The sequence below is a fragment of the Charadrius vociferus genome, unplaced genomic scaffold (assembly GCF_000708025.1).
Source record: "Charadrius vociferus isolate BGI_N301 unplaced genomic scaffold, ASM70802v2 scaffold138, whole genome shotgun sequence".
Lineage (NCBI taxonomy): Eukaryota > Metazoa > Chordata > Aves > Charadriiformes > Charadriidae > Charadrius > Charadrius vociferus.
In genome coordinates this window covers 313,184-319,795 of record NW_009649728.1, presented here as the reverse complement: position 1 = coordinate 319,795, position 6,612 = coordinate 313,184, and positions in this window count along the sequence as shown.

The following is a 6,612-nucleotide window of genomic DNA, read 5'->3' as shown; positions in this document are numbered from 1 at the left end:
AGGTTGGACGGGGCTTGGAGCAACCTGGGCTGGGGGGAGGTGGCCCTGTCCAGGACAGGGGGTGGGATGGGATGGTCTTTAAGGTCCCTTCCAACCCAAACCATTCTGTGATTCCATTATTCTAAGTCCTTGCCTGAGCTCAGCAATGCACTTCTTGGTCCCATAGGAGCCTTCCTTGCTCACAGCAACATCTTTCATTAGCAGGTGCCCTGGGACTCTAAGGTCTGGGACACAGCTCTCATGGTTCTGATCCAGTGCTGGGGGCTTTTTGGGGGTCTGTCTGTGGTTAGGGGAGCCTTCTGCAAAGCAATGACAGGCAGAGACAGCTACACCTGCAGCAGGCGCAGTGCTGGCTAGATCCCTTGGAGCTGATCCTTAGAACAAAGGATGCTGGAGCTTTGTCAGGGGGAAAGTGAGGGCGTTTGCCCTTACTCTGAAGTCTCTGGGGTTTCAGTGTGTGGAGGGTTACCTGCTCTCCACACCGTACTTCTGCCCAGCACAGGTACAACCAAGCACCAAGCGGTGGGCTCCTCCGCTCTCCTGCGGCAAGGCTCAGCTCAGTTTGTCCAAGGAGCCCTGGGCTCCCTCAGTTGCCACAGGCGAGGGAAGATGTGGGGTGGAGAGGAGAGCAGCCTCACCTTCCAGCTGTGGGAGTGCTCCCCAAGGCACGGGTATGGGCAAGGGCTGAGGGAAGCAGTGGAGGACACCACCAGCAGCCGAGCCGGTGCTCGCTCTTGAGATTTGGAGCCATGTGCGCCTTGAGAGCACTGCAAAAGCCCCAGGGTTTTCAGAGGCAGAGGTTTCATGCCTCTTGTCTAAGGTCCTAAGGATGGTCTCCAACCTGCCTGGTACGGCTGGGCTCCCTCCCACAGGGGTTTCCCTGCCCAAACCCCCCCTGCTCCGCGAGCTGCCCGGCCACCCATGCCAGCACCTCTGCCGCTCTTACCTTCCCGGGCCGGCAAAGCACCCAGGGGCCAGCCCGGGGCAACGGGTCCTTCTGGCCACCTTCTGCTCTCCTGAACTGATGACTGAGAGTTTGGGCTGTGCCTCAGCAGAGCTGCGTTTGCAAAAAAGCGGGGTCGAGGGGAACCCCCCGCTGACCTGCCAGAGTGCGGTGACACGGGAGGGCGAAGGCACCGGGACAGCCCCCAGCTCCAGACACTGTGCCTGCGGAACCGCGGGCGTACCGCAAACCACCAAGGACCAGGACTTCTGGATTAGCCACAGTTCAGCTGACGTGCCAGCACGAGGCGGGAGTGCGGCGGCACTGCGGGGCTTTAGCGAGCAGAGGGACGCAGCATCACAGGCAGGGCTGCGGCAAAGCCTGAGCGGTTTCTGCTTTGTAGGTTTTATAACCAGGGCACTATAATTCATGGCACTGTGTCATCCCGTGGTATTATAATCACTTATTTTCTCTGCGTGGGCAGGACACCCCAGAAGAGATCTTTTCCGTAGGTCTGATTTTCCATCCCTTTCTCTCTCCTCTGCTCACCTCCCACTCTGGCAGTGCTCAGGGGCGCTGGGGAACACACATTTAGGGACCCCCGCATGGCTGGAGGAGCAGAGGGGAGGGCTGGGTGACTAAGTGTCAGCTCCCATCCTCCTGAGCGGGTACACACCTCGCACTGGTGTGAATGCTGCCTTTGGGCACTGGGCAGTGATGGAGGAGACCCTGAAATCCTGCCCTGTAACACCTCTCGCTGCCATAAGAGAAAATACAATAGGAAAACTCAATTTACCCCACAGAAAGCAGGGCTGCACACTCAAACAGCGGCAGCTGGCGTGTGGACGGAGGTATGCCTGTACGGCTCCCCACGTCCAGCAGGCAGCAGAGCCGGACCCCAGGCCCACTAATAATTCAGCCCATTTCTTCTAAAATCCAGGGTCAGAAAACAGGCTGTCACATCTGGAGGGTGACGGCCGGGCGCTGGCTTTTATCTCAGGTTGCAGCGAGGGTGGCGAGGAGCTATCTGGCGTGGGGTTTGCAGGGTGTGGGCGGCGAGGGGCTGCCCGCGGGTGATAGAGGGGGAGCTGGGCAGGGGGAGGGCGGCGGGGTCCCATCCAGCCGCTGTCAGGCCGATAGCCGGCTGTCGCGATGCGATGCTGCGGCCGGGGATGCTACACCCGCCCCAGGCGCAGCGCGGTCCAGCAGCAGAGCGTGCACCCTGCGGTGATGGAGACCCAGCACACACCTGGCCACAGCTGGAAAACCCCACCTGGGTCCTGCGCCCCCTCCTCGTTGTCCTTTCCCTCTGCACCCCGGGAAGTGCTGCACTGTGTCCCCCACTCGAGCTGTCCCATCTGGGTGTCCCCTCCAGCCCTGAGCTCACTTGGGCTCGTTTGGCAGCCCAGGGCAGAGGTTCTGGTGGGAAGCGACTGTCTGGACCCTCCTGCCGGGAGTCTGTGTCCTTCTTGTGCTGAGCAAACGAAAGCCCCAACGAGGGTGAGGGGTGAGAGCAAACCATCGGCTCAGTTATAGGCAGGAAAAACACTGCCTTAAATGAAACTGTCTTGGAGACAGATCATCATGAATAAAAAAGCTTCTTTCGCCTATTTCTAGATTGCTTTTGCCTGAGTTCTTGTGCTGAGAGATAACTCAGAAGCTGTTTAATTAAATTTTCAGTTTTTCGCCGAATATCCTGGCTCTTACACTTGACCACGTCCCCCTCATCCCTTCACCTCACTCAGCTCTGAACCCCCCCATAGCCTGTGGCACTGGACCGGCTTCAGGGCTGGGTATGTCCTGGTGAACCCCTTAACAGGGATACGGGGAGAGGGATGTATGAACACGGTCCTGCCATGCCCTGGAGCTCCTTCAGGCATTTCTCTTGCAACCAGCCCCCAACCTCCAGACACTGTCACCAAGACCCAAATTTCAGACCCAGGAGATTTCCTACAAAATCAAAGCGATACAGTAAAACGGTCTAAGTCAATTAAAAACAAGAGGCCCATGCTTGCCTTGAACTGTAAAGAAGTTCTTCCGTGTGTTGGAACGGAACTTCCTCTGTTCCAACTTGCACCCATTGCCCCTCGTCCTGTCACTGGGAACCACCGAGAAGAGTGTGGCTCCATCCTCCTTCAACCCACCCTTTAGATATTTGTAAGTAGTAATAAGGTCTCCCCTCAGCCTTCTCTTCTCCAGGCTAAAATGTCCCAGCTCTCTCAGCCTTTCTTCATAAGGGAGACGCTCCAATCCCTCAATCATCTTGGTTGCCCTTCGCTGGACTCTCTCCAGCAGTTCCCTGTCCCTCTTGAACTGGGGAGCCCAAAACTGGACACAGTATTCCAGTTGTGGCCTCACCAGTGCCGAGTAGAGGGGGAGAATGACCTCCCTCGACCTACTGGTCACACTCTTAATTTCACGCCATTATGTGGCATGAAATTCGGGTCAGAGCAGTCAGAGCAAGGGGTGCTCCACATCTCTTGGGGTCAGGCCTAAAGGCTGCAAAGGGTTAAACCCGGATCCTGAAATTAGAGATCCACGTTAGGGGCAGAGAGGCATTCATTTAACCTGCAGCTATATTTCCCCTTAGTTTATCGTTACGGCACAGAAACAATTTGAAATGTCTTTGTGTTGAAAGCAGAGTGCCTTGGGCGACGAGCCACAGCTAAATTAGATAACTCTCCTTGTGGTAATAACATCAAGCTCTCTGCCTGCTTGCTGCGAAACTCCAATCTGCTCCGAATCTCCACCGTGGTGCGCCCGTGCCTCTTCTGTTTGTGGTCTTTCCTGTTCTCCCTTTCCCTCCTAAGGAAAAAAAAAGCATTTTCAGAAATTTTCCTTGGCTTTCCTGTTCCGGCTAGTGGCCAAATGATCCCAGCCAGGGAAAGCTGTATAAATTACTGTGATTCAGACCAGCCTGCCGCTGCTCTGTGTTTCCCTGAATTCGTCAGTGGCCACATCCTGAATGGGTTTAGAGCAGCCGCTGAGCAGGTTTCCGTATGGTTTGTGAGCATTTGGTAAGGCTTTACTCTGGTCCTGAATTTGGGGTTCACCTGGACAGTAGCCTGAAGTCCCCTTTTGCCCCAAGCACCATTTCTGGAGCAACCCTTTACAGGGCGCCTGCGCTGACAGTGCTGTGGTGGGAAGTTGTCTCCGGGCTTCGAGTTAAATCAAGGCACCAGTGCTGGACTGGGCACAGCCAAAATGTCCAGTGGGGTAAGAGTAGGCTGAAGCTCATATATGAACTTACAGCCCAGGGCGGCTGTAAAAGATGATTGCTATTATGGACTCTCCGCCTCCAGGGGCGTACAAGTCTCCGATATGACCCTAACCCGATTAGCTGGCTGATTCACCTGCTATTATTCCCTTTCTATGAGTGCCCACCCTACGGGATTTAGGGAGTTTAAAGAATTACTGTGGGTATAAAAGAAGCCATTAAAAGGAATCAATACAACAAAGTAGCACCAAGTGATCTGGAATGACTTCAGCCTCTCTTCCTCCTCTCTTTTCCTCTGCCTCCCCCCTTCCCCTTTCCCTCTGCTCTTTGTGACCATCCGTCGTTAACCATCCTGTGAAGACATGAGCTTGTTCCTGCAATGGCACCAGCAAAATCCGACCCTGAATGGGCCCAAGTGTGGGACCAAGACCTGAGGTTTTTCACTACAAGCCGTGTCTCTGCCTGCTTTTCTGCAGAGTCCAGAGAAAAAACATTTTATTAACCACATTTTTTTAAATATTAATCCTGCAGCTAATACTCTTCTCCAAGCCCCTGTGTTTGATGTTGTCCTGCTTGTCCACGCTTCGCACTCCTCCTGCTCTCTGCCAGCCCTCCCTCAGCTTTTTCATGCTGCTGGTTCAAATGCAGAAGAAAAGCATCATTATCTTTTCTCTTTCAAAGTTCATCTCTGCAGAACTGAAAATGAGACTCCTATCACAGACAAGGCAAATGCACTGCTAATAATAGACCCAGATGTAGCTTGGATTTTATTTTCAATGTGGGTCTGCCAGGAAACGCGGACTCTGGGACGAGAGAAGTAATAACCGAAGAGGCCATGCTAGGTCGTTTATTGTCATCCCCCAGCTGCGCGTACAGCTGTTTTGGTCAGCTCTGTGCCCAGCTGTATGGGCTGGTTGGTTCACACGATGCGGATATCTGCCTGTGAATTTAGGGTTGCACATATTTGATTTCACTCTTTGAGTCCTGTCTCATTGACAATTGACAGCTTCTGAAGCTTTCAGATCTCCTCAAGAACCGAGGGCGTGTGACCGCGTGGCTGCTCTTTAGGTGAGGAACTAAAGCCGGTGCTGGCCACCTGCACGATACCTTTATCTGCGCCGAGCAGCCTCCGCTCCACATGGTGTTATCAGACCGCTCCGGCGGCTCACTTGCTGCTGAAAGGGGCCTGTGGGCCTTGTCTGGAATTCAGAAATTTAAAAAAATGAATAATGCTTCCTAGGACGCTGCGGCAAGGAGCTGAAAGGCGACTACAGACGCGAACCACCCCAGCTGGGTCGTAGTGACGGGCTTGTGCCACTGCTCGTTGTGGCTCCAACGGGATCAATAAACCAGTATCGATCTGTAACTGGAATGGGCCAGACGTCTGGATGAAACCTCCTGGGCTGCCTACAGACAGACCCAAAGTCCACAGTCTTGTCCAGATGCCCTAGACCTCATGCATCCTGTCTTTGCCTTTCTGAGCATGGGAGCACAGCTTCACCTGAAGGCTGAAAAACAGGAAAAACACCCACATAGTTCATCGGGAAGGTGACACCCAGAGTCAAACCTTTGGTCAGATCCTGAACTGGTGGGAATGGATGTTGCTGGTCTGGTTGTAACATGGTGGGTCCTGCTGTCCTTGTGCAAGACATTTAATGTCCAAACAGGGAATGACCGGTGAAGTGCCGGCCTTGTTAACACTGTACACACATTAAAGAGCAGAGGACCCTGGCCCCGGTCACAGCCTGCCCCAGCACTGGCATCCCACACAGGTATTCTGTGAAACCTGGAGCACAGCGAGGTCATCTCTTATTCATCAACACCAACCATGGCTGCATATCCATGGACCTCCAGCCCAGGGTTCAGGTGTGGAGGGACTGGACTGGTGGGCTGATGTTTTCCACACTTTCACCTGATGAAAGGTACCTGCTTAGGAGAATGGACAGGGGCTTCTCTGAAGGTCTGTGTGTCTGGAGCTGCAGACCTGTGGCCAAGAGCAACAGCACTCAGCATCCCCAAGAGTGTCCTCCCGTGCAGAAGTGCCCAAGTTCATAAACGAGGTCATTTACCCCATCAGAGAAATACCCCTCAAGTTTAGAGAGCCCGTAAGTCCTGCAGAGGACTCAAAGGTTGGGTGCTGCCGGCATGAAGCTGTTGTAAATCACCTTGCACATGGGTCAGTGCCTGCTGCAGGATGCAGGGCATGGGGTGGCATGGGCATGCCGGTGGTGAGCAGGCAACCACGGGGGGACAGAGGGGGAGATAAGCGGGTGTTGTGTCCTGAGCCAGCCTGTTAAGCAAGTCACGGGGCTTTTTCCTTGAAAACCACACCTCACTGCAGACTGACCATTCCCTGGACAGACCGACCCACCAGCAGCGCGGACCCCCACCCTGGCCCCAACCAATGGCCCCACAGTGCAGGACGGGGAGGAGCCGCTGGTGGGGGGTAAAA